The 26,766-nt window shown below is 42.8% G+C and overlaps 1 protein-coding gene across 5 annotated transcripts in view; it reads left to right on the forward strand.

Moving 5' to 3' along the window:
* The window catches only part of INSIG2 (insulin induced gene 2), a 29,723-nt gene extending 25,517 nt beyond the window's left edge, over positions 1-4,206 (forward strand). For all 5 annotated transcript variants that reach the window (XM_032353846.1, XM_032353850.1, XM_032353851.1 and 2 more), the window contains one exon: positions 4,195-4,206. The gene's annotated coding sequence lies outside the window, so the exon portion shown is untranslated. The remainder of the gene's footprint in view (positions 1-4,194) is intronic.
* The last annotated feature ends 22,560 nt before the right edge of the window (positions 4,207-26,766 follow it).

Here is a 26,766-nt window from a genome sequence, read left to right on the forward strand (position 1 = left end):
GTCTGCTGAGGTCATGATGCAGACATCCTGGAATCAAGCCCCACATCAGGCTCCCTGCTCAGTGGGGAGTCTGCTTCTTCCCCTCCCTCTGCCCCTTTCCCCCCATCTGTGCTTGTGCTCTCAACTCTGTATCATGCTTTTTCTCTCAAATAAATAAATAAAATACTAAAAAAAAAAAAAAAAAAAAAGTGAAGGGAAGAAAATGAATCAGGTGTTTGCTTTGGGACTCCTCTAAACATCCCTGCCATACCCCTCCAGATATACAGACAGCTGCCAACATCTATGTTTTTCCTAAAGGCAGAGCAGGGTTTCCAACTCTGGTGTGACTTAGCTCTAGTGACCAAGGGTCCTCCTCATCACCACATGGTGCTGTCCCTACCAGTCCCTGCAAGTGGTTTCCCCTAAGTATTTCCAGCAGATTTCTCTGGCTGTCCCCTTAGAGTGAGTGACTTGGCACCGTCGTGATTTCTGACTCAGGTGCAGCCTTGTCACAGACACAGCTCATGTTTAATACAGTACTTGGCTCCAGAGCCTGGCTTATTTTATAAAGCTAATAGAGCAATTCTTAGAGAGCCTAACAGCTTCAGCTCTCCATGAATGCTTAGAAGTAGACCTTGAGCCTCTCTTGATAATAGATGTTCTACTGCATTCATTTCATCTATTCTCCTTCTGACAGAATAGAAAGGTGATGAAATTTTTTTTAACAGGTTTTGACTTCTGACCTTTTAAAAAGTTCATTTTGGGAGACATCTATGTAAATTATTAATGCTGGGTGGTATCGTTTTTTATGTGCCCCATAATACGTGAGTCCATGCCTTGGGGCATCCACACAAATGGGTTGTACAGAGGATATGTTCTGTGAGAGTAAGAACATGATGTTAGTCTGCTGGTCAGGAAAGGCCTCCGAAGGGTGGGGACACAGGTACTGATGAGGTGTGAAGGAAGGTCCGAACTCAGCTCGAGGAAGGGAGGACAATTTTTGGTGGCATGGGATGGGCAGGAAAACAATATGAGCAGACTGGCGAGTGTACTCTGGGGAATCCAAAGTCCAGTCTGGAAGCAGTGAAGATGGCAGGTAGAAGAAGTGGTGGGGGAGGACGTCAAACATGGGGACTGACTTCTCTTTGAGGGCTTAAATGACCCCTGTAGAGCCTGCAAGCTGGGCATGCTTCTTGGGAAGAGTCCACAGCTGCCTGTGGGGGTTATTCTAGAAGGCTTACAAATTGACATTGCCCCATCTGCCACAGCTCATAGCATCCGCATTATTTATCAGTCACTATTGTTATCAGGTTTTTCTTGGAAAAGAACATTCTGAGGCTGATCCAGGTGTGATCCTGAGGTTTGGCAGAGTGAATTGGGGAAAGAGCCAGCCTTGGGAATCTGACAAACTGCTAGGCTGGAACGCCGCATGACTTCCTTATAGACTGGGACCCCGGGCGAGTCTCCTGAGCTTTCTAAACCTCAGTTTCCTCATCTGTGAAATGGAGATATACTGCCATCTTCTTTTGAGGCCTCTGAACATCAAAGCAATGATATGTAATGTGAACAGTCAACCAGTTAAATATTTGTTCCTTTCTCTTTTCTTCTTGTTCCCACTTCTGAGTATGGGTACTGAGCCAGCACATGGGCATTTCCTGTGCATCAAGACACTCTCTAATGGTTCTGTCAAAATGAAAGGGCACTGAATGCACAAATCCACTATGCCAACCGACCACCAGCTACAGCTTCACTTGTTAGGTCACTTTTCAGGGACCTGGCTCATTGTGATTATACTGAGTAATTGATTGTTGGGCTGGAGGTCTGGCCGGCTTAGGCCAGACCGCGTCATCCACGGAAAGAAGCTCAGAGCAGGTGTCACAGGACGGCATGAGGGCACCAAAGGGAAGGAAGAATGTGGGAAATAGGAGATAGGTTTTGTCAGCATCTTATTTTTGCCTAGGGATGATGGCTCTGTCCTCATACTTTACAGTGTCACCATGGTGAGACTGCAGTTTCCCCAAGAAGAAGTTACATTTTAATTAGCTCTAGGTACCCGATTTCTGATACATCAGTCCTTTTCTCCAGGCCTCCCTGTTTCGGGTTCTTTTTGCTCATGTCCGCCACTTGCTACTCCTTTTATGCGTATCAGAAGGAAACCACCAAGCAGCCTGGAAATCCTATTACCAGACCTCAGGATATTAATTGTCGAGTTCTCCCCCACGGTTACACAAGTGCTGAAAAAGTGGTTCTCTTTCAACAGAGTCTTGTCAAAACGCCAGGCACAGTTTGTTTTTGACATTTGCTGCTACTGTTAAATAATAGTCTTGCTTCTGTCATAGCTAATGTTGACTTGAAGGCATTTGGAGGGCATTTCTCAACTCCAGCCTTAACAGAAAGACCTGGGGCTTGACAGATATTTTATTTTTTATTTTTTTATTTTTTGCTTGCCCAAGGCAACTGAACATAAGGGTTGCAACCTTTGCTTTTCTAACCTCAAGAAAATTTCAAATGGGCATATGCACTGCTTCAAACTTGAATTGTATGCATGCTGTTGCCCTCAGACATAAACACTCACACAGACACACACACACACACACACACACACACACACACACACACACACACACACTGCAGTTCTTGAAGTTTTGCCATCCTAGGAGTGACATTTAAATCCATTAAATAGTATCTCACTTTAAGACCCCTTAAATCCTGGCTGTTCTGCCGTGGTAAACCTTTATCTGTTAGGATGTCATACTTAATTACAGATCTCTTTAAAATCAATAAGCAGTTTTATTGTTTCTGTGTTTGCAATGGCACAAGCCCTTGAGCACTGCCCAGTTAACAGCATTCACTGCGTGCCATCTGTCAGAGAGAATCCGGGCTTTTCACATGTAGCACTTTCTTCCCTGGCGATGTCCATTAGAAATTTAATTTATGCTCTCTTCCCCACTTCCGTGAGAAGGCATCCTTTGCATTTTCCCCTGAATGTCTTCTAGACACATGTGTAGAGACCTTCTAAAGGCACTGAAATTTCTGAAATATTCACCATTTTTGTGAGGTAATAGAGGGGAGGCTAAGACCAAAAAAAGAAAAAAAAAAAAGGGCAGAGCAAGTGAAAATTGTACAAGAACTCTGTGGAATTGCGTGGCAGTTGGCATCAATTCTATGTGAAGAGGCCAAGAAATGCACAGTTGGTTTCGAAGTAAATACCAAAGGAATGGCTAATTAGACAGTTCTATTTTGCAGTTTCAGAAAAATACAAGGATTTAAGAGGTTAGCATTTCCAATAAGTAAGGCAGCTTGGGTTTGGGGCTGTTATGTGGAACAGTAGACTGAAAGCCCATGGAGAGGTATCCTTCATGCTCTGTGGCACACCTCTCTTTGATGACCTCTGTCTCAAAATTCATCCCCAAATTTTGAGAAATAAGTTTTAGAGATTTCCAAAATGACAAACTCTGAGACTGTGAATTATCATACCATTATATCACCTCCCTCTCTCTTTCCCTTTATCCTGATGCTGATATTTGTCTGGGAGACTAGGTTTAAATGGAAGTGGCTTTTCCTCTAAGAATAATATGGATTCACTTGAAATCAGGATGTAATTGTCCCATGATGACTCAGGTACATCACGTGGCCACTGAACTGAATTCTAAGATGCACAGAGAAGAATGGTATAGTGGGAGGGGACCCTAACATTCATCTAGGACAAATATGAGTAGGACAGTCTGCTCTTGGCGTTTTGCAAACACAGAAGCAAAACTCACATTGCCTAAGTGCTTGTCCCAGGTCACACGGCCAGCTAGTAACAGAATGAGACATTTCAGTAGCATTAAGAAGGCAGTAACATTTAATTCATGAGAAGTGGAGATAGGATTCTATAACTCTGGAGATTTATGGTGGTGTTGACAGCTGGTAGGAAGTGGGCATTCGTGAATTGTGTTTTCATTATGAAGGGCAAGTATTTGTTACCTTAAGTAATAGCTGGTAAATAAGACCAAGTATCAAGTATATGCTCTACCTTTACTCCATTAAAACTATGAGGTTGGTATTATTTTCTATAAAGAGGTAAGCTCAGTCCTTTACAGGAAGCAACAGAGGCTTACAGAGGTCATAATCTGCCCACGTCACTCAAGTAGACTCAATGTCCGGAGACAGAGCCCAAGTGCTCATTCTTCTCAGGCTGTGTCTGGACTGCTTGTGTGTATACAATCGCAGGTGTATATATGTTGGTGAAAATGAAATGGTTATATGTGGAACTTAGACATGTATATGGAAGTCACGTCCTTGCCCTTCCTAAACAAATTTAAATTTTAGTTGGAACAATGAACAACATCACTGGTATAGTTCTTGGCTAAGAAATTATATCTGAGCCTGTGACTTACTATTTTTTGATGAAATAAGTTAGATGTCTTAAAAGAAGAGGTGTGGGAAAAGTTTATTTGAATCTTGACGTATTAAAGTGGAGATTTTTAAAAAAGATTTTATTTATTATTGACAGAGATCATAAGTAGGCAGAGAGGCAGACAGAGAGAGGTGGGGAAGCAGGATCCCTGCTGAGCAGAGAGCCCTACATGGGGAGCTCGATCCCAGAACCCTGGGATCATGACCTGTAAAGTGGAGATATTTTTAAGTCAAAGAATTAGGTTAAATAGTCTCATAATGAAGAAATAGAATGTAATACACTTCTTACCAGATACATTTTCATTTATGACTTAAATCTGAGCTTCCAAGCTACTCAATTGTCTTCAATTTTAAAATTAAAGTTGACATATTGAAAACATTTTCGAAGTTGCTGGCGTATCCACAAGAGAACAATGACAAAATGGACCCATCATCTAAATTTCCATCAGACTTGCATATGAAAAAGCATTATAAGCTTTATTTGTGAAGTTGGAAGTGATTTTTTTGCACATTATCCCCTATATTTTGACATTTCTGACCTTAATGAAGACAGGGGAAAAAAATATGATGAGGCTAATTGTCAGATCAAGGACTCTAATTACTTTAAATGCAAGAAGGTAATTACTTCCTCTCCCTCTACCCCACCTTTAGCTTTGCAAAGGATAGCCCTACATACCACATTAAACTACTCCTTCCTGAGCATGCCTTTCCCAACTAAGCCAATGAGGAAGCTAGAACTGCAAGGTCATGGTGATGAATGGGGTTGGCTGGGTGGGGATCCAGGGTTGATGGCTATATCATTTGGGACTTTGGGGGTTATTCTTGACAGAATATGTGATCCAGAATGACTTAAGCAAGCAAGATAGTTATTGGCTCATGAAACTGGCTTCACATATAATTGAGATTCAGCTTTCCAAAACTGGCATCAGGATGCAGCTGCTTCTATCCCTTTGATCTGCTGTGTCGCCATTAGTCTTGGGCTTCCCAGAGGCGGGATGGTGTTTGCAGTGCCAGTCTTGTGTCCTCTCCTGCTCACAAGCCATCTCTCAGGAACCTCAGCAGAGGTCTCAACATATCTTGTTGGCTCTGGTCAAGTCAAGCGTCCACTGCCAGACTAATTACTACAGCTGGTTCTCCACAGAAAAAAAATGGGACATGATGATAAAAATAAGGTAAATGTAAAAAAAACAAGAACAAAAACAAAGACAAAACCCAAAAAACCAGCAATAACCAAAAACAAAAATGGGTATCCTGTATCAGAGCCAAAAAGTCATAATGAAGCAAGAAGCTGGAAAAGCAAGAGAAAGGAGCTAGTTGTCAAGAGAAAAAGACAATAGGAAATGAGAAAAGAGAAGAGAGGAAAACCATTTGCTAACTTTCTACACCTCATGAAACTTAACATGTTCCTTCCAATAAACAAAAAGAATTTCAATTGAGTGGTTTTCTGTTCTTTGTAACCAAGTGACCATGACTAAGATAGTTTGCTACTGTTTCCTTCACTGATAAAGGCTGGATTCCAGGTAATGCATAGACTGTAGATGCCCTGCAGAGAACTTGTGTCCTTCGTGGGAAGAGAAGACCGCCCACCAAACATTACCCAGATTACTGGAAACCATCAGATGTATGGTTTGAGCTAAATGAACTTGGACCGCCCTCCACCCCCCACCATGGAACCTGAAGTTATGAGGTACTCAGAAAACACCTACACTCAGTTCATGCAAAACTACCCTTTTCCAACCCCTTTCCTGCTTTTGCCAGATACATCTTAATTTATGACCTGAATTTGAAGCAACTGAGAAAGTTTCCAGCTCAGCTTTCTCACTTGGAGCAAGAGAGGAAGACTCCTGGTAATCCACGTGGTAAATCATGAATTAGTTTACTTTTTACTTCCTTTAGATAGGGGTGTTCTTTTGCAAACAAGGACGTTTAGGTCAGTGAGGCTGGAGACCCCCACTGAAGAGATTCTAGTGACTAGAATCTGAGTCAGACCACAACTCAACCATTTCAGTCTCTTGTCTGAAAGACAAACTGAGAAAAGAGAGTCCAAAACCTCTCCCAAGGAATCCATCCTACATTTTTAGCTGCTCTCCTCTTCATTTGGCATCTACCAAATGTGAGGTTACAAGGCTTGAGAGATTGATCTGCACTTGCGGAAGAGAGGAATGCATTTATTCAGTTTCTGCTGCAAGCCCCAAAGCAGGCAGGTTGTGGGACTACCTTTGGACAAATCTTTTCATGATGTCATGATTCAAGAGAAAGATCACAGTTTCCCAGAGATTCTGTGCTAGTAGAGGACAGGTTTCTTGGGCTTGTCCATCCCCTCTTGCTGGCTCACCATGAAAGTGGAATACCACCAGCTCCAGCACTGGAATTAAGTTCCCTAGCCTATCTCTAGAACACTCTATGAAGTTGTACAGGGGTACCACCTGTAGTCATTTGGCTTAGGTTCCTGCCATATTCAACTAAACTACTTTGATTTTTGGCAAGCCAAATAATTCCACTAGTATAGGATGTCTTTACACATTCCGAATGAAATTGTCTTATTTTGCCAAACCATTATGTCCTTTTCTTAATAAAGCTGATATGCTGGGTCAGTCTCTGCTCCCCACATGTCCTAAACCCCCTTCTCTTTTCATTATTACTGGAATAAGTATAGAATGGAGCAAAACAAAACAAGCAAATCTTGCCCTCTGAAACCAAGCTATTTAGGGAAATGTTAGGTTACTCTTGACAACTGAGAGGTGGACTTGAAGGTAACACAAGAAGCTTACCATTTCTGTGTTGTTTTTTAAATGATCCTCCTCTCCCCAATGAGTTGATTAGTGTGTCTTTCCAAGGGCTGTCTTCAGTTCTTGTCCTGGGAAAGTGCCTGTTTCCAAGCCTCACCCCCACAACCCATAAATGAAGAAGGAAGGTCACATGCATGGGAGTTGCAGAGTGCAAGAGATGCCTATCAAAAACACAAGTCCTCTCACCTAGATAATTTATCGCTTGTAGAAACTTAGCTTTTTGCTATTTTACATATCCTAATCATCTTAAAAGTGAATTTATTTCATACTGAATTACTTGTACAAAAAGCAAAAGTGTACATCATTCAGTAGCTTTCAATTGAAAACCTCTTTCTTTGCCTCTGCAGTTCCATGACGTGAGGCAGGCAGGAGTTGCTTTTGAAGGATTAGTCTTCTTTTGAAGGATTAGCAAATTGAATCTTCTTTCTATGACGAAATACTGCTTCTCTGTATGTGAGGGTTAGTACTGTGTGGTTGGAAGGCTCTGGATGAGGGTCCAAACCTCATGGATCTAGTTTTAGCTCTGCTAATAGTTTGCTGTCTGACACAACAACTTTGAATCTGTTTCCTCACCAATAGAATGAAGCCACTGGGTGAGCTGGTCTCTGAAAGAGGCAACACAGTAGAGTGACTAGTATTGGGGTCCTGGCTCTGCCCTAACTCATGGTTTCAATTTGAGGAAGTTATTTTACCTCCACTTGCCTTGTTGAATCTGTAAAACATGGATGCCTTGAATTGATGTGAATATTAATTAGCCTCAGACATACAAAGTGCCTAGAAGAGAGCTTGGCTCAGAGTCAGTGCTCAAATGGTATTATCAGGTACATCACCATCTAAAATCCCTTCAAGCCACCAATAGGACCTTGTCCTACCCACCATAGAAATGCAAAAGAGGATTTGATTTTTTTAACTTGATGTAGGGAAAGAAAAGTCTATATATGAAAAAATAAGGAGGGGCGCCTGAGTGGCTCAGTTGAGTTTCCAATTCTTTTTTTTTTTTTAATATTTTATTTATTTATTTAGAGAGAACATGAGCATAGGGTGAGGGAGAGAATCCACTGAGCATGGAGCTGGTCGAGGGGCTCCATCACATGACCCTGAGATCATGACCTAACCTGAAATAGAGAGTCAGATGCTTAACCGACTGAGCCATTCAGGTGCCCCATGTGTCTGACTCTTGATCTTGACTCAGGTGTTGATCTCATAGTCATGAGTTCAAGCCCTGCATTTTTTTAAGTAGGGCTTAAAAGAAATTAGGAAACAGTACAAAATTGTCTGATTAAATGAAAGATTGACTGTCCTGTCAAGTAGTACCAATAAAAGGAAATACAGGGGCACCTGAGTGGCTCAGTCAGTTGAGCGTCTGCCTTTGGCTTAGGTCATGATCCCACGGTCCTGGGATTGAGCCCTGCATCAGGCTCCTTGCTCATCAGGGAGTCTGCTTCTCCCTATAACCCTCCCCCTCACTCCTGCTCTCTCTCTGTCTCTCTCAAATAAATAAATAAAATCTTAAAGAAAAAAAATTAGGAAGTATGGACTTTGGTCAGTCTTGCAGGGCCCTTTTCTTTATGGCAAGAGTGAATTTTTTCTTCTCCCCTCTGGAAACCATCAGTTTCTCTGTCTTTATGGGTCTTTTTCTGCTTTTGTTTGTTTGTTCATTGTTTTGTTTTTAAGATTCCACATATAAGTGAAATTATGTGGTATTTACCTTTCCCTGTGTGACTTATTTCACTTACTAGAATACCCTCTAGCTCCAACCACGTTATTGCAAATGGCAAGATCTCATTCTTTTTTATTGCTAATATTCCATTATATGTGTGTGTGTTTATGTCAGGCATATATATGATATATGTATACAGAATGATTTTTGGTTGGAGATGATCTAACAGACATCTCTGACAGACCTTACGATTTTTCCATATCCACTCTTCCCTTGGAACTGGCTCCTCCCCAGCCTTTCCACATCTCAGGAATAGCAACATTGTCTCAGATCAGTTGGACCAAAAATGAATAAAGATACAAAGTAACAGAATCATAACTGTGGATGTAATAAATATGTATCAAACTACGTGCCCTGAAGGTAGAGAACATATTTTGCCACCCATGTCTGTGGGACAGACACAATAATTGGTCACACCCACTGATCACCACAAGTGAATTCAGAGTAAGTTTCAAAAAGTAGAGGTAATGTGGACATTACAATGCAGTAAAATTTAAAACTGATCAAAAATCAGAGTTTTAAGAACATTGTAATTTTAACAAATTTTGAGTTAAAGGAAAAGTACAGATTCAAACTACAGAATTTCTAAAAACCAGTAATAATGAAAATATGACTACTTACTAGAATTTGAATCTAAAGGATTGAATTAAAGCAGCACACATGGGAGATGTCATAGCCTAAAAAAGGAACATTTATTTAAACACAGAAGAGATGAAATAGAAGGATTTAAGAATCAACTCAAACAAGTCAGAAAAAAAAGGACAACAAAATAAACCAGAGGAAAGCAGAAGAATTAAAATAAGAAAAATTAATGAGGTAGATAATGGGGGAGAACTAAGTGAATAAGTGAATAGGCTGGGTCATTGGGGGCAAAATCAGTAAAACAGATAAGCCTTCTCAGATGTCAAGGAAGAAAAAAACAAAGGCAAAACAAACAAAGAGACCCCCCCCCCAAAAAAGGCAAGTAAAAATAGTGCAGAAGGCAAGAAAATTTTAAAAACAATTTTATACAACTTTTCTAAACTTGTGAATTTAAAAGAAATGGCTCCTTTTCCAGGAGAATATGATTTACTGAAACCAACTCTAGAACATCTATAAGCCAATATTCATAGAAAAAGTTAGGTAGTATTATAAAGAACTTAATATTTAAAAAGCACCAGAGCTAGAAGTTTCCTTGGCAAATTTAGCCAAACCTTTAAAGGATGGATAGTTCCAAGACCATTTAAACTATTCCAGAGCAGAGACAAGGAAGGGCAACTTTTTTTTAACCCTGCTAGGATAACATCAATAACAAAGGCTGTAGAAAAACAACAACAATAAATGAATCTCATACATGAATATTGATGCATAAATTCTAAATAAAATATTAACAATCAGAACTCAGCAGCATATGAAAAGAATAATTCTTCACTACCAAGTGTAGCTTATTCCAAAAATGCAAGGACAGTTCATCAAAATGGGTTTAAGAAGAAAAATTATGTGATCATTTTTATAGATGCTTGAAGATGCATTTTTGAGAATCCAAGTTGACATAAAAAACATTGGAAAGATCATAAATTGTTAAAATTGGTGGCTCATGGGGCAGAGAATAGGGGTAGAAATTGGGGCAGATACAAGCGTGAGTCAGGGATAGGGTTCTCAATGTACATCTTTTTATATCCTTTTCATTTTCAGACCATGTGATCCTTTTACCTGTTCAAAAAGTAAAATTCTCCATGAATGTTAAATATTATTATTTAGCTGCCATTGTATTCTGTGCCAGGCACTTTGAACTGTGCTCTTGTTGAAAAAATTAAGCTTCAAGCGAATTACAGACAAGGGCAACATTGTGTCACACGATCGTGAGTGAGTTCACTAAAATAAAAACCAAATGTGCTGGTTACATCCCTTCTAGAAGAGCTCTCTTTGCTCCACCTTAACTAAAGGGTGGAGGGAAACCCCAGACTTGCTCCAGCACAAACAACCCTACTTATGGACTTTGATAAGTTGTAAATTACAACCCGAGCCCACAGGGCTGATGGGACTTCATCATTTGATATGGGAGGAAAGCAAACCGGAAGTGATACACTCCAGTCATGGCGGCAGAGCTTGGGCCTCCCATCTGCCTTCCTCAAAAACAAACCGTGGAGTGGTTACATGGGCAGCGTCTGCCAGGACTACTGAAAGAATCCTGACATCATCCTAAGACATCGACTCTGCCGCGTTTACTGAGGACCTGCCCTGTGCCAGCTTCTGGGACACAGAACTCAACATCTCCCCACTCGTCTCCAGAGGGCTCAGACTGCAGAGGGACACACGAGCTGGGGCCACCCGTTAGGACCTGCTTCTCCAGGCATGTGCGACAGGTTCAGAGGATGCCCACCGAAAGCTCAGTCACCCAGCCGGGGCCTTCAGGCCAGGCAAGCCTGCCCAAGTTTTCAGGGTTGTGTCAGAGTTTGCAAGACACAGAGGTGCCCAAGAGGTGGTGAAAACAGCATGGAGCCAAGAGACCTTTGCTTAAACCACCCTTCAGCCGGAAAGACCCTCTGTCTCCTCCTCGGACCACTCTCAATGGTTCCAGGCACCCCCACAGAGACAGCTGGGGCAAGGACACCCTCTGTTGCCCTCCGTCTCAACCCGGTGTGGTTGATCATGCTTGCTAGTGTACCCCGAGGACTAGCCTATGCTCGGCGTGCCATAGGTGCTTGGTCTAGACTTGGCAAGTAAGCAAAGGGTTCCTAAGCTGTGTTCCTGAAGGAAAGCTGGCCAGGAATTTTTGTGTCATGTGTTCCATTTCTTTATTATTATTTTAAAAATATTTTATTTATTCATTTGAAAGAGAGAGCGAGAGTGAGAGCAGCAGCAGAGGGGAGAGGCAGAGGGAGAAGCAGACTCCCCACTCAGCAGGGAGCCGGATGTGGGGCTCCATCCCAGGACCTGGAGATCATGACCTGAGCCAAAGGGAGACACCTAACTGACTGAGCCATTCATTTCTCTGGGTAAACCTCTATGACAAACATGAAAACCCATTCATGTGCTTGTTCTTTTCTGAAAGAGCTGCTGGTACTGACCAACTGAGGGTCCGGTGACAGCTGGTAATACTGGACTTGGAAACAGTATCCCTTGACCTGAGTCCACTTAACCCTGTTCCCTGTGCTCTGCACTCCTCCTTCTACTTCCAATGCACAGCTCCTCTCTCCCCAGGATCTTAGCAAGGATATCATGTCAGTTAGAAAAAGATATACTTTAAAGGGCTGCCTAAGGGCTGTGCCCCCTGTGGGTGATACACAGACGTCCTGCTGCTCCTTATTGTTTAGTGTGTGACCCTCAGCTGCTCACCTAACTTCTAGTCCTAGTTTCTCCCCCTGTAAAAGAGAAATGTTATTCCTACTCTGTTCATTGGCCATGTTTGTGAAACTCTCAGTGGAACACCCGGGACACAATAGATTCTCAACAAACGGGAGCAGAGAACAGTGGCTATTATTATTGGTGACGGCAACTGTGGGTTTATCGGTTTATTTATCCACCTGGCACATCACAAATACCCATCAGCAGAGCCTGCTCCTTATCCTATTATGCGTGTGTGTGCAGGGAACAGTGACGAGCAGACGAAGATATTGAGAAAGTCATTAAACAGTTCTACGTGAGTGGGGCAGTGAATTGTGAAATCTTGGCAAGGGGACAAATAAGACTGAAAACAAGACGTTTCGAACCACAGGGACAAGCATGGTCTTTAGATAAAGTAAAACCTGGGTTTAAATACCCAGAACACTGCAGAGATAGATTCTTGGTGTCTGACCTAACTCCTTTGCCCTTCACCTTGCCTGGATTCTTGGGCAGATGCTCCCTTCTTTCCCTCCGCCCCTTCGGTTCACTTTTGGTCTATTCCCCACCCCGCCTCCCTCTGCCCTGGGCTCTGCTTCCTGTCCTTTTCCCTACAGAGGAGGTCCTGGGTCTTCCTCCTCAGGTCCTGTTGTGTGTCGTCATGACCCACGCTTTCGTGCAGACCAGGACTCTATAGTCGCTCTTGATTTCTCTTCTGCTTTCTCTTCTGCTTAGCCATTGTTTGTTTGCTGTATGTGAATGATCCTTGAGTTTTCCATCCCCGCTAGCATGCTTGGTGTGTAGTCACCAGGAATGGCAGTTGGACCTTGGTGGTGGCCTCTCTGCCCTCAGTGGTTGCCCACACTCACCTCTCCCAGTTATGTCTTCCCTTGCAGTCAGAGCGAGCCTTCCAATGCAGTCACTGCTGCCCTGTGGACAGTCTGTCTCCTTAGAGTGGTGCCCAAAGCCTTCAGGTCCTGCCTCTGCCCACCTCTCCACCCCTGTCCTGGTCCACACTGAACACGTCTCTTGCCGGGCACACCTTCCCCCACCTCCAACCCAGGACTCAGCTCTGGCACCATCTCCTCCAAGAAGCCTTCGCTGACAATCCCCTGTCCTCACTCGACTTAAATTCACAGTACTGACATCATAGTATGGTTGCCTGACACCTGTCCATCTCCCTGTAGGGGATGGTGCTGAAGAGTGGGTCATCTGGAGTCCACTCACCTGGGTTCACATCTGGGAACTCCCACCCATCAGCTGTGGGGTCTTGCACAAGTTTTCACCCCCCCACACACACACACCATGCTTCAGTCTTCCACCTGCAAACTGAGAAGGAACCACGGCACCTGCTTCTCAGGTTGTCGTGAGGGTAAAACAATTCACACACACAGAGTGCTGGGAATGGAGGTGGCACATTATAAGGCCTGTATGAGCATGAATTATTATTATTAGATCACCTTAAGGACAGGGTTCTTTTTCATTCACCTGCTGAGCCCCTGGCACTGAATTAATGAATAATAATAGCACTAACCTCAATGAGCAGAGGCATGACTGTTTGTAGAGACAGCACTGCCTACAGCCTAGAAAATGTCTACACATACCACATCTCACTTAGTCCTCAGCACTGGGCTGTCGGACACCTGCAACTAGCCCCATCTCACGGGTGAAGGGGCTGAGACACAGAGAGTGCTGGAATGGTCCAGTCTGTTGGGGAACCAAACCTTACAGATAGTATTCAGACCAGCCAGTCCGACGTCAGTAAGCATGCGTTCAGTCACTGAGACTGGGTCAGCATCTTCTGTTCATCCAGATTTTGTCTGGCAAACTCCTGCTTATACTTAACTCGCAGATGCAAAGTCACTGCCCCTGAGGAGCCTCGCTGGCCCTCTTGGGACACCTCATCTCTATGCCACCATGTGGCACTTCTCTCAGTGTTTCTCCCTTTGTCTGGCATCTCCTCTACTCTGTGTGCTCTCTAGAGGCAAGGGCCACTAACCATCCATCTCAGTATCTTCCCGCTTTCCAAAAGGGGAGGAAAAAAAAAAAGGAAAAGGACACTTGTTTTTCCCTTTGTAAAGGCCACTTTTTGAGCCTTCATATAAGTGTATACCCTAAACTCAATAGTAGTTATTGGTATTGAATACAAGGCAAGATCAGTGCCTTGTATTAAAAAATATTCATTTCTTCTCATTCAAAATATTCATTTCTTCTCCTCAAAATCTGGCCCTCCACAGAGTACCAGTCTCATTGACCTCAGTCAGGAGCTGCTCACCCTATCCAATCATGAGGAAGATACGTGGCAAGGCTGTGGGCCATGGCCAAGGCACTGGCTTTTTCTGAAATGGTCAGAGCATGTTAGCAATGGATACTGGGGTGAAGAGTTCAGTTTTCAGGGCTAACCACTGTGAAAGGACAGATGATTTTAAGCAGGTTGGGAAGTTTATTCGCTAACCTTTTGAGCCTTGACTGGCCTGCCAAAAAATATGTATCTGAGAGCTGTCCAGGTTACTGAGCTCTGCCTTGAATTGTTTCTATGTGTTCCCACATCTCTGAGATACTACTCAAGATTCAGCTCTTATGTTGGTTCAGGTCCTCTATGAAGTAGACACCACACAGTATTACACATGCATGAAAGGGATTTACTGGGGAGTGGGGGGGATGCCTGTGAAGGAAAAGAAAAGGCAGGAAGCCAGAGTCTTCAGACAGAGATGCAGGTCTGACAGCTCTGAAACGAGGAGGAGGAAGGGAGAGTGGGTAGGAAGAGTGTCAGGCCCCGGGGCCATCCTCAGAAAGTCTCAACCAGACCAATGAGGAATCCTAGAGCTGAATGTATTATTAGGCTCTGATGTCTGTAGGAATGGGCCTGCATGAATGCTCTGGCTGGCTCTGGGGGCAGCCAGGGGATGTGTGGCAGGAACACAAGGGCGGATCAAAAGGGCGACAGCTGGGGCTGTTAGTCATGCTTCGCAGAGCTGGAGATCTGGGCACGGTTTCCTCCCCCTACCCACCAGGTTGGTCGTCGAAAGCCTCTTAGCCACTGGTCAGCTTTCTGCGTTGGGCAGATGGGTCTACCCTTTTGATCCCATTCGGGATCTCCCACCCCAAATAAGGAGGGTTGATAGGATCTTGGAAGTCCAAAAATGATAAATAGCCAGTATAAAAGGAACTCTGTGAAAGGCGTTGTAATTCTTCCCATAACAAAGATAAAGAAAAAAGTTTTCTTAGCCAAAAGAGTTCAGAAAACACCTGCTTTTAAACAGTGTTAAACAGATTTCCAGGATTTCTTATAGCTGTTACTAGGCTGATGTATATCTTGAGTCTTCAGGAGAACAAAACAGTGTGTAGAGTTGTCAAATTTATATGACCATTGGCTGTCCCTCGACCCCCAAATTTTATTATATTTTTTAGAGTATCTTATGAGACATGCTTTTGGAAATGCTTAACATGCTGTGTATCTCCTGTATGTCCCTCCAGATCCACTCCTGAGCCTTCCCTACTCTGCTTTGTGCCTACGAGGCTGACCTTCATGGACAGTGGCCCTCTTTTGCTCTTTACCAAGCTTGTCCAAGCAGAACTTTGGAATAATGGGAATACTTTCCATCTGTGCTGTCCAGTAGGAGAGCCGTTGGCCATATACAGCTATTGAGCACTTGAACTGGGGCTAATATGACAAAAGACCTAAATTTTAAATTTTAATGAATTTGAATAGCTACCTATGCCTAGTGGCTCCTGTTCTGGACAGCAAAGTTCTAGATTTTGCCTTAGGTTTGACCAGTAAGAAGCACCAGCTGCAGACGAGGGAGTAGAAGGAGAATAAAAAAGTTATTGATTTCCCTGGCCTCCTCCTGAAGGAGGTAGGCTGACTCTTCTGTCAAAGGCCTCACCTCTGGTCAGACAGGCCTAGATTCTGACACCAGTTCCAGTGTGTGTGTTTTTTTCCCTCACACCAAGCAATTCTCCAATAATTCAGGTAAATTCTCACTATTTCCTGGAGATAGCATTAGACCCCACAGGTTAAGGGCTCAGTCCTATGAGACTGACCCCTCCTCCTACTTCAGATGCTGACTAAAAAAATGTTCAAGCCGTGACCTGTGCTTCTTACCGATCAGCTCTAGACCAGAGGTTCCAACAACCTCTTCCTTGGGTTTGGTTAATTTGCTAGAGCTGCTCACTCAGAGAAATTCAAAGAAACATTTTACTGACTAAAGTTCGTTATAAATGATATAATTCAGGAAGAGCCAGATGGAAGACATGCATAGAGTGAGGTGTGAGGAGAAAGGGGTGTGAAGTTTCCACGCTCTCCCAGCACCTCCCACAGGAAGCTCTCCACACCTGTCTGCTTAGGTTTTCGTGGAGGCTTCATTCTATAAGCATGGTTGATTAAAAAATTGGCCATTGGCCACCAACTTCCAGGTGCCCTCCCCACCCCCGCAAAGGTCAGAGGGGTGGGACTGAAAGTCCCAACCTTCTAAGCACATGGTTGGTTTTCCTGGCATCCAGTCCCGTCATCCTCAAGAGCTTTCCAAAAGTCACCTCAATAGCTTAAGTCAGGTGTGGTTGGAAGGGCTGAAAGGGGTTTGTTGTGACTTTTAGGACATCTTTATTGCTCTCATCCCTTGGGAAATTCCCAGGGTTTTAGGAGTTCTGTGCCGGAGATGGGGACAAAGAATGAATATCTATTTCTTGTTATAAATCACAATATACATGGGACACCTGGGTGGCTCAGTCGGTTAAGCATCTGATTCTTGGTTTTGGCTCAGGTCATGATCTCAGAGTGGTGAGATTGAGTCCCACATTGGGCTCCAGATCCGCTGGGAGTCTGCTCAGGATACTCTCTTGCCCTCTGCCCCTCCCCCATGTGTGTACCCACTCATTCTCTCTCTCTTTCAAATAAATAAATGAATCACAATATACACAGCCATCTCCATATGCCGCTATCTCCCGAGTTCAGCAAGTACTTGCCACCCTTTGAGGCTGTGCATGGTCGGCAGGCTGCTGCGCCAAACTTATGGGGTTCTCTGTGTCCCCTGCCCACGCAATTAAGAATAGTCTTGGGAAGTTCTGCTCAATTGCTCAGGTTGAGCATGCCATCTGTTTCCTGCCAGGACCCTGCCTGGAGCACTGATGTCAAACGGGCGGGTTTTAACTCTGAAAAATATGTATCATGTAGTAATAGTGAACAAGTCAGAAAACATTTATGATGCGGATGAAAAATCCTTGCCCCAAACACTCCCTGCCCCTCCACCTGCCTTATTCCTCCACCTGAGACACGGAGGCAAGAACCTTTATCTCTTTGGCTGCTGAATTAGACCTTCTCCCTTCCCATCAAAGCTCAGCTAGGACAAAGTTTCCTGGGCTGTTTCTCTGGAGGTTTGGACATCCATTTGGGGTTGCCCGAAGTGTAGGCAAATGGGATGGGGAGGCAGTCTTCTCATACCAGCTATGCTTAGGCAATCAAATGTTACAGTTAGAGTAGTCTAGTACCTGAAATGTGGGGCATAGGAGGATACCCCAAGGCAAATCTGATCATGAAGGGGCACAGGAAGCCAGCAAGTTGATTCCATGAATTTCTGAACAGTGTGTGTGTGTGAGAGAGGGAAGTGTGTGCTGATGGTTGCCATAATTCAAGAACTTGAGGGCTGAGACTGGCAAGTGAATGCTAGCCATAGGTCCCCATTGTGTTAAAATTTGTCCTATATCCTGGGGTAACCAGTGTCCTGAATAACAGGGCCATGGGACCCAAGAAATTGGAAGCTGGCAGACCTTGATACCACCTGACATTACTGCAGGGGATCTGGAGTCTCAGCCCTTGAGCATTGGTCAACCAACATGTATTTGAAAATTCTGCTGGTTTGTGAACTAAAGGCTCTTCATACGCTGACCCATTTGTTTCCCACTGATTGAGGGTTGAGGCAATCTTCAGATGATTGGACGCTTATTCTGAACACCCAGCACAGTGCTAGGCCGGAAAGGGGTTGAAGATAGTTAGCACCGTCCAATTTCTGAGGAAGTCCAAAGGACCCTATTCAGTGCACAGCTGAGTAAAAGTGTGTTGTGCATAAGTCTTTTTGAGGTGGGAGAATATGGATCTGTATAAATGCTGAAGTATATCTATGATTTTCTGGGTGATCAGATGTGTATAAAAGGACTATGGATTGATTACAGGTGTAGATTTTCCTAATGACCTATGGATCCATTCTCTTTTCCCGAGGATCACATTCCTACTCCCTAACTCAGCAAAAGGTCTCATTTAGGCTAAATTCTTCTATAAAAGGTCTCCCTATTTGAGCTGTGGGTATCTTGACTGTGGTTATCATTACCCATTAGGACCACGGGCCAGATGTTTTTCTTTCACAACATCCAAAAGGCTTCTTTTCTGAGGACATCATCAAGTCAAGGGAAATATTGAGTCAAGGGGAATCAAACCCATACTGTCGAGGAACCCTGGATGGTTTGCTAACAATGACCTTGAGACAAGAACTCACACGTAGTAACCAGATGCAGATGTAGCAGCAGGGTCCTGAGGTGAGCTGTCCAGTGTGCCTCATGGGGTTCTGTGTAATTCCTAGTGTGCGTCTCCTGAATTTTCTTCCTTATTCAGCATGGATCCAGGACACTCCATTAGGGGCTGGTCACCTCCTCCTGCAAAAGTTGATGTGCTTACTGTATAGGCTTCTCATCCGATCGTAACTGCTTGAGATCTGTATTGAGAGTGCATTAGCCTGCCATGATCCAGAACTCTCACTGTGATTGCTCAGATCAGTCACGCGCAGTGCTGAGTGAATTCCGTAACTCCCACTACTTGCTGCAAATGTTCAGAGTAGTCTTCTGGTGCATGGCCCTATTGCACCAAGATTTTGTGGAACTCCCTAACTTTGGGGAGGAACAATTCCTGGGTTGAGAGCCACCTTGGAAGTCTCCCATTAGTCAAAAAAAGAAAAAAAAAAACAAGTTGTTTCCCCCTACTCCCCGCCCAGGTGACTTCCTGCATTTCAATGCTAAATATTACCTGTGACTATAACCATTCTGTGATACCAAATCATGTTATGACATGGACTATTTGGTTATATTATGCCCAATTATAAGTGAACTAGGAGGAATTTACACCCACCTTATCATTCAAATGATGGCATTATTGTATTGTGTAATGCATTCTTGGCTTCTTCCTAGCTTCTAGTGGTTGCTGGAAATCCTTGGACATTCTTGGCCTATAGCTGAATCGCTGTAATTGCTGCCTTGGTCTTCACATGTCTGTTTTTCCTTTGGGTGTCTGTATCTGTGTCTTCACTTGGCTTTCTTCAAGGGCACCAGCCATTGGGTGTAAAGCCCACCCTAATCCAGTCTGACCTCATCTTAATTGATCACATCTGCAAAGACCCTATTTCCAAATAAGTTCACATGCTGAGGTTCTAGGTATGCATGAATTGGCAGGGGTTGGTGGGGGGACACTAGGCAACCCAGTATACTGATCGGTCTCTGCATGATGGATGCATTCCCCTTTCAGGTCCTGTGTGTCTGCTCCCCAGCTGGGTTTTGTAAGAATAAGAGTCTTGCAAAAGGACATGCAATCCTCCCAGTCTGAAATTTGGAGGCATTCAGAATTTGAGTATAGTAACTGGGTTCTGTCCCTGGTACTGCTATAATTAGGTTACCTTTATTCCTCTCTGAATCATTAACTTTGAAAACTGCTGGTTCAGTCTGTGACAACCCGTGATACATCATCTTTAACCATTCTGCACCACCATAAAAAAAAAAATGCTGCTCCAGTACTAATTTATTGCTCCATGACACAAATGGTGCATCTCAAACAAACTCAGCCAATTTTAAGGATGATTTCTGGGCAGTTTAAAAAGAATTCTTCTGCCAGCTTTTTGAAAAGGTTGCTTTAGAGATTATTATTTTCTGTTTCAGGACAAATCCATGAATTTGGCCCATTCATGTTAGCAATAGGGAGGCGATGCCTCTCTTGTCCATAAAACTTGAATACACGGGTGTCAGAAGTGATTTTTCTGAAGTTAACTTTTCCCATACTTTGAGTTATCAGTTTCTGTCGTGCTGGTGTGCATTTCAGCTGAGGTTTTATTACATTGTGTTGGCAGCACATTATGTTTTTTACACATGGATTTGATTGAGAAATGAAACTGGAATAAGAATGAGGTAGCAGCAGCATCTGCTGCAAGTCTCAACTATTGCCATTGTCAATCAGCCTGATTGATTAAATATGGTGGTACACATTTTTATTAAAATGAAATACTTCTCTTGAAAAAGGACCATTATGCCCATAGATGATATGACTCTCCTGAAGAGTGTGCCTGAGGAAGAGGCCTCTTGGTGGAGTACAATAACTGGGGGTGGCTGGAACAAATAGGAGAGTTCAGATTAGCTCTGGGTAATTTCATGAATTTGTTATTTTTTGGTGTAGGGAAGAGGTGAACCAACAATCTGGGGGACTAAGCCCTATAAAAGGGCTGGAGTTTGACTGGGTCCCCAGACACTATCCCTTCATTCGTTGATGTCCTATGGCCCACCTGGTTGTAAGGCATCCCATATGACTCAGAATTTCGTGAAAGTAAGAGCAAACATCCTGGTCCACTAAAGTTCCACTTTCCTCATCTTCCATTCAAACCCATTTTTAGCTTTTTGCCATTTTAAAAATCTGAAAAACTGATGTACAGAGTTGAGATGAGAACGGAGACTCTTGAGAATGAGAATGGGTGGACTATTCCATTGGCTTGGATGAGGACCCAGCAAACATCATCACTGTCTGCAAAACTCTGAAATCTGGAGCAACTTCAAAGAGGAAGTGGTGAGGGATTGGGTATTAGACCATTAAAAACCCAAAGAGGTGAAACAGGAACTGAGGGCTGCTCCCTGGAGGGCAAAGCACTGATGTGATTGGGCCCGTTCAGTTTTGATGTGGGTGTTTGTGTGTGTGTATGTGTTGCTGTGGTCACCCAGAAGTCCTTGGCTAGGGCTGGGTATTCCTGGAGTATTGATACTTTTCCTGGCTCAGGTCAGCCTAAATTCCGGGAGCCTGTTTAATCATGGTCCCCAGCAAAAATGTCTCCTGTTGGAATCCATTTAGGACAATAATCCAAAAGGCTTTGCATTAGTGTAAAACACAGGGCTTCAGAAGAGGGATTTTCAGAAAAATAAGTGGGCAATAAGAAAAGAAAAACCTTTGGAGTAATTCCTTTAACACACAGAATGCAGTGGGGCTGGTGTCAAGACTAATCTTACAGGATTGAGATATTTTCAGCTGTATCCAATTTAGGTTTCGGCTTTTCCTCACAGAGGGATTGCTTCTGAAACAATCTTTCTCACTGCTCTCCTTACCCTCGTCTTCTAAAGCCTGTTTGTAGATTTGGGGATTGCTAACAGATTTTAAGAAGAACAAGAAATCTCTGAAAATACCACACAGCTAAAAGCCAAAAACAGGAACACTTGGAAACTTGGAAACATTTTCTCTTCTCTTCTCCTTTCTTCCTCCTTCCCTCCATTTCTTTCTTCCTTCTTTCCTTCCTTCTTTTTTCTTTTTTTCTCAAACTATTTTGTCAAGTGATGGCCTCCAACTCTCAGTCAACTTTCTGTCTTGACTCAGCCATGAAGGATGAAAACCCCCACAGAGAGTTGCAATTTTAAACTTGGAGCTTCCTGTAGGATCCCCACACCTTCTTTTAGAGTATGACCTCTGTTTATCTGTTCTTTCTTCGCATCTTGGTTCTTATCAATGCCAAATCCACAAACAGAGACTAGCAGATGTATGCTGGGATATGAAAACCCAGTAAACTGTCTGGAAGCCCACAGGTACCCTGGTTTTTTGGCCAGGAGTCTGGAGTTTTGCTATTATTGGAGGTCAGAAACATGTAGGATATCAGTACCAGATAAGCAGCACACACACTAAGGGTCAGGCATATGTGGGCAAAAGCCAACCAAAGTTCAGAAGTCCAGGAAGCCATATAAGTGAGGTCAACATGACATCAATCCAAACACTGTGTCTTAACCTGATTTAGAGGCAAAGAGCCTGCTGATTAAGGGAATGAGAGTCAGTCTTACTATACCTTAATCTTTCTATATATCACTTTCCTCATCTGCAAAGCAGAGACTTCTTATGGGGTGATTAGAGATACAGTGAAATAATGTTAAGTAAATCTCTTGTCTGACACCCAGAAAATGCTTAACATTAGGATTTCTGCTTTCCGATTTCCAATGTGCCACCCTCAAAGGCAGAGCAGACATGAGTTTGAGAGGTGATAAGCTCAACGAGCAGATGCAAAAGTGACCAGGTTGGTGGTGGAACATGGGAAGAAAGAAATGGTCCATTTGGACCCAGGCTTGAGTGGACCAATGTACTCACAGTAAAAAATTGGGGGGACTTGTACTAGCTGATATTTCCCCCTCCTCAATTGCTGACAGTTTTGAAAGAGTTTTAGCTGCCCTAGTTTTGCCACTATTGATGTTATTATGGTGGGTTTCCTTTAATTTTTTGTTAAAGTATAACATACTTACAGAAAAGTGCATGATCATAAGCAGCAACTCAATGAATTTTAACAATCTGAGCACGCTCATGGAACCAGTAGCCAAATCAAGATCAGAACAATTTTAGTACCCTGAAAGCCCCCTTCCGGCACCCTTCTAGCCACTATTCCTACTCTACTATACCTTTTGACAGATGACATACAGAAAATGCTTAAGCCACCATTCTGACTTCTAATACCAGTGATCAGTTTCATCTGTGTTTGACTGTTCATAAATAAAATCTCATACCACATGCTCTTTCATGTCTCACTTTTTTTCTATTCATACCCTGGCTTGCACTTCAAGTTCACTCATTCCAAATACATGTCTATCATGTTCTGTAGTTTGCATAGATCACTATATTCATCCTGTTGTTGGTGGGCATTTGGGATGTTTCCAATTCAGAGATAATATGAATAGTGTTTCTATGAATATTCTTGGGCATGTCTTTGATGGACCTGTGTGCTCATTTCTCTCGAGTATATCCCTAAGAATGGAATTACTGGGTCAGCTACAGTAGATGCTATCAGATTTCCAAAGTGGTTGTACCTGTTTACTCTCCCCAGTAATATATGCAAATTCTGGCTTCTCCACAGTTTCCCCATACTTGGTATAGTCTCTGTCATTTTAACTTTTCTGGTGGGTCTAGTGTATTGTGCTGTGGATATAAATTCTCATTTTTCAGTTGACAAAGTTGGGTGCCTTTTCTGATTGGAAATCTATGGGTCAACGAAGCTGGAAGTTGTCTTCAAAGACCTACAACTAAAAGGTGATTATAAACAGTGGGTCTCCTGATACCACACTGTCTCCAGACTGAGGTGTGGACTTAGGCCATAGTGATCAGAACAGGGGTGCCAATGGGTCCTCACACTCTGCCCTGTCTCTTTGCATCTTGAGTTATATATTCCATTCTGGGCCCTACACTTTGAGAAGGATGAGGATGAATGAGAGCATGTTTAGAGGGGAGTGACCAGGTCAGCAGTCAAACCAGCAAAGGAAATAGTCAGAAGAACTGGGAGTGGTCAGCCTGTAAGGAGAGGACAAAGGTGAAACAAAAAATTGTCATTTAATTGATGAAGGGCTATCTTCTGGAAGAGAGGCCAGGCTTTTGCTGTGGGACCCATGAAGCAAAGCTAAAAACTGTACAAATGAAGATAGAAGATGTCAGGATAGCAAAGTTCACCCCATCATTATTTGGTTCTTTCTTCTGGCTTAAGCCTAGTGATGCGTAGACAGTGAAGCCAGCACAGTCCCCTCATAAGTCACAAAATGTTCTCACCTAATTGGCATAAATTAGCTAGAATCTGTAAATAAGAGACACCTAAGAAGACAAGTGGCACCTACTTCATAATGCTGTTCTTCCTAACAAATATTTATGGACTCTCCAAGCTGCAAGGCCCAGACCTGAGTTCTTCACAAAGGATGGGTATAGCTATAACTGGAGGTCTCACATATTTACTGCTGGATTCTTGAAAAACTGGTACTTGTAAAACAAAGCCAACTGGGGCCAGAACAGGTAAGTGGTCAAAAAAAGAAGACATTTTAAGATAACTTATCATATTTATTTGGTTCAGGGTGAGTGAGAGATATCGATGGCCAGGAGTAGGGCCAAGTTTGCATGTGGCCAATGGAGTCTGAGAGGTCTTGAAGGATACATGAAATAATTTGATGGCTAAACAAGGGCTATTGGAAAGAAGCAATCAAGGCAGGCCAGGCGAAGGAGGTAAAAGGAGTCAAGTACAAAAGCAAAGGAGATGAGACCTTTAAGGAGGTGTGAACAGGGTGGACGGAGGGAGAAGGTCAAGGAACAAGGGTGGGAATTATTTCAAAGGGTCTGCAAATTCATATATCAAATATTATCTGTAGTTTATGCATAATGTCACAGACACAAATGTTTATGCTGTTTGAAGTATGCACAGATGTCTGACTGATTTAAATATTTTTTTTAAAAGGTACTGAAGTCATAGTTGGTTTTATGATACATTTTCTTCAATCAGCAGATTCTAAAAGTTGTAATTTCTCACATGTTTGAGTAAGGGGATTTTTTTTTCATTCAACAGGTGTCTGACACTTGCAATCATTGATAATTATTAGTCTTAAATATGACTATTTGTGTCGATTTACAAAAAAACTGGAAATATAGAGAATTAAGTAGGAGAAAGATAAGTGAAATCTGAAAGGGAATTTGAGTTACACTCTTGTCACTCTCAGGCCTCATAGGAATTCAGGAGCTCATATTATACATTCCCCTACTTCTGGCTGGGGTCAGATCTCTACCACCTTTGACAGATGACTATCTTGTTCTTTGTCATTATCTGGATTTGTTTCCCCCTTTTTTTTTTTTTTTGAGTGGAAACCACTGCAGTGGGTACCATGGGAAATACAAAGGAAAATAAAATATGTTCCTTGCTTTCTGGAAAAAGAAAAAAATAACTGCTCAGACCCTTCATTTTGAAATCGAGTTGCTTTCTCTGCCAGGATTTCTTTACTGAATCCAAGTTTGATCTTTGAAGGACTATCACGGAGTGGTCTCAGGATCCACATTTTCTTTTGTATGGGATCACAAAAAGATGCTTGATGCATAAAAGACAAAAAGAGCAAGAGGCTAGATGCTGTCAATAAGCCGTTTCATTACTGTTGACAGCACTCTTCCAACAGCATTGGAGAAAATATAGTAAGGACACTGATGGAGTCTCACTGGATTCCAGGGAATGAGATTCTCTCATTCCCTGTGCACCTGTAGCATGCGTGTGCATGCACACGCATACACACACGTGTGCACCTTGCAAACTATGTACTTGTGAAACAAGCTAATCAGTGTTGGAACAAGCAAGCCATCAAATAAATAAACAAAAGACATCTTAAGGAAGGCTCCTATTTTCTCACTGACAGGAGACACATTAACTTAGCAACAGCTGCTCTGGTGAGAAGACATTTTTCTTTGGGTTGTCAACAGGTTTGATCCCCCCCCCCGCCCCAACACACACACACACCATTATACTAGCATATATCTAGGAAAATTCCAATGTGATATCACTATTTTAGCAGTTAGCTAAATAACTGGTGTAATACAGGAAGCATTGTCTAGCTCTTTCCCAGTGGAAGGATTGGTTATTTCACTTTTCCAAAAGGCCATGAACTCTGTGCAGAGAACACTATCATCCCACAAAATAGCATATCTAGAAAGAAATTTCCCAAAGGTAATAACCTTTGAGCTGAGCTTTAAATAATGAAATCTGCCTCACCTTCCACCCTGGCCAATGCCTGTGTTAGTAGCTCGATACACGGTTATTAACTGATTGAATTAATACACCCCAAAAAAGCACACACATATATATTTAGCATAAAGATAAAGCCAGGCATATAATTAAAATGAAAGGGGAAGCATGAAGGTTATTCAAGGTTGGTAACAGGATTAGAAATGCTTCATACTGATTAAGTCCAGGAAGGTGAGGAGTTAAATTAGCCTCAGAGGATCAAAAGGCCAGATGTGTTGGGATGTATCCAAAAGCTATTCCATGGGATTGAAGAGGGAGAGAGGGGACCGTTGTTTGGGAACAATGGGGACTAAAGAGCACTATGATATTTAAAATCATTTATTCAAATACTTACAAGATGCAACAAAAAAATAAGATGGCCCCAATTCACAAGGAACTCACAGTCTTCCAGAGAAGATAAATGTAAAACACACAGACTAGAAGATGGTAGAATAAGTGATAAAACATAGTACACGTAGTGTTTCATAGGCATATGCAGAATGGCCACTAACCCCATCTGTCCTTAGATAAGAAAGGGCTTCTGCTAGAGGTTAGCCAGGCAGAAGATGTGAAACTATGTTCCTGGCAGAGGAAATTACATGTGCAGTAGAGTATAATAAGTTAGGGCAGTGGTTCCTAAGTATGACCACATATTAGATCCACCTGGAGGACTTAAACACAGCAACCAATCAGCTTCCATTTCTGACAACGACTGAATAGCGTGCATGAGAATATATTTCCCAACAAAGCTAATATAAAAGCTCTATAAAATAAAAAAGCAGCTAACTCCTTGAAG

This window comes from Mustela erminea, chromosome 8 (genome assembly GCF_009829155.1).
Source record: "Mustela erminea isolate mMusErm1 chromosome 8, mMusErm1.Pri, whole genome shotgun sequence".
Lineage (NCBI taxonomy): Eukaryota > Metazoa > Chordata > Mammalia > Carnivora > Mustelidae > Mustela > Mustela erminea.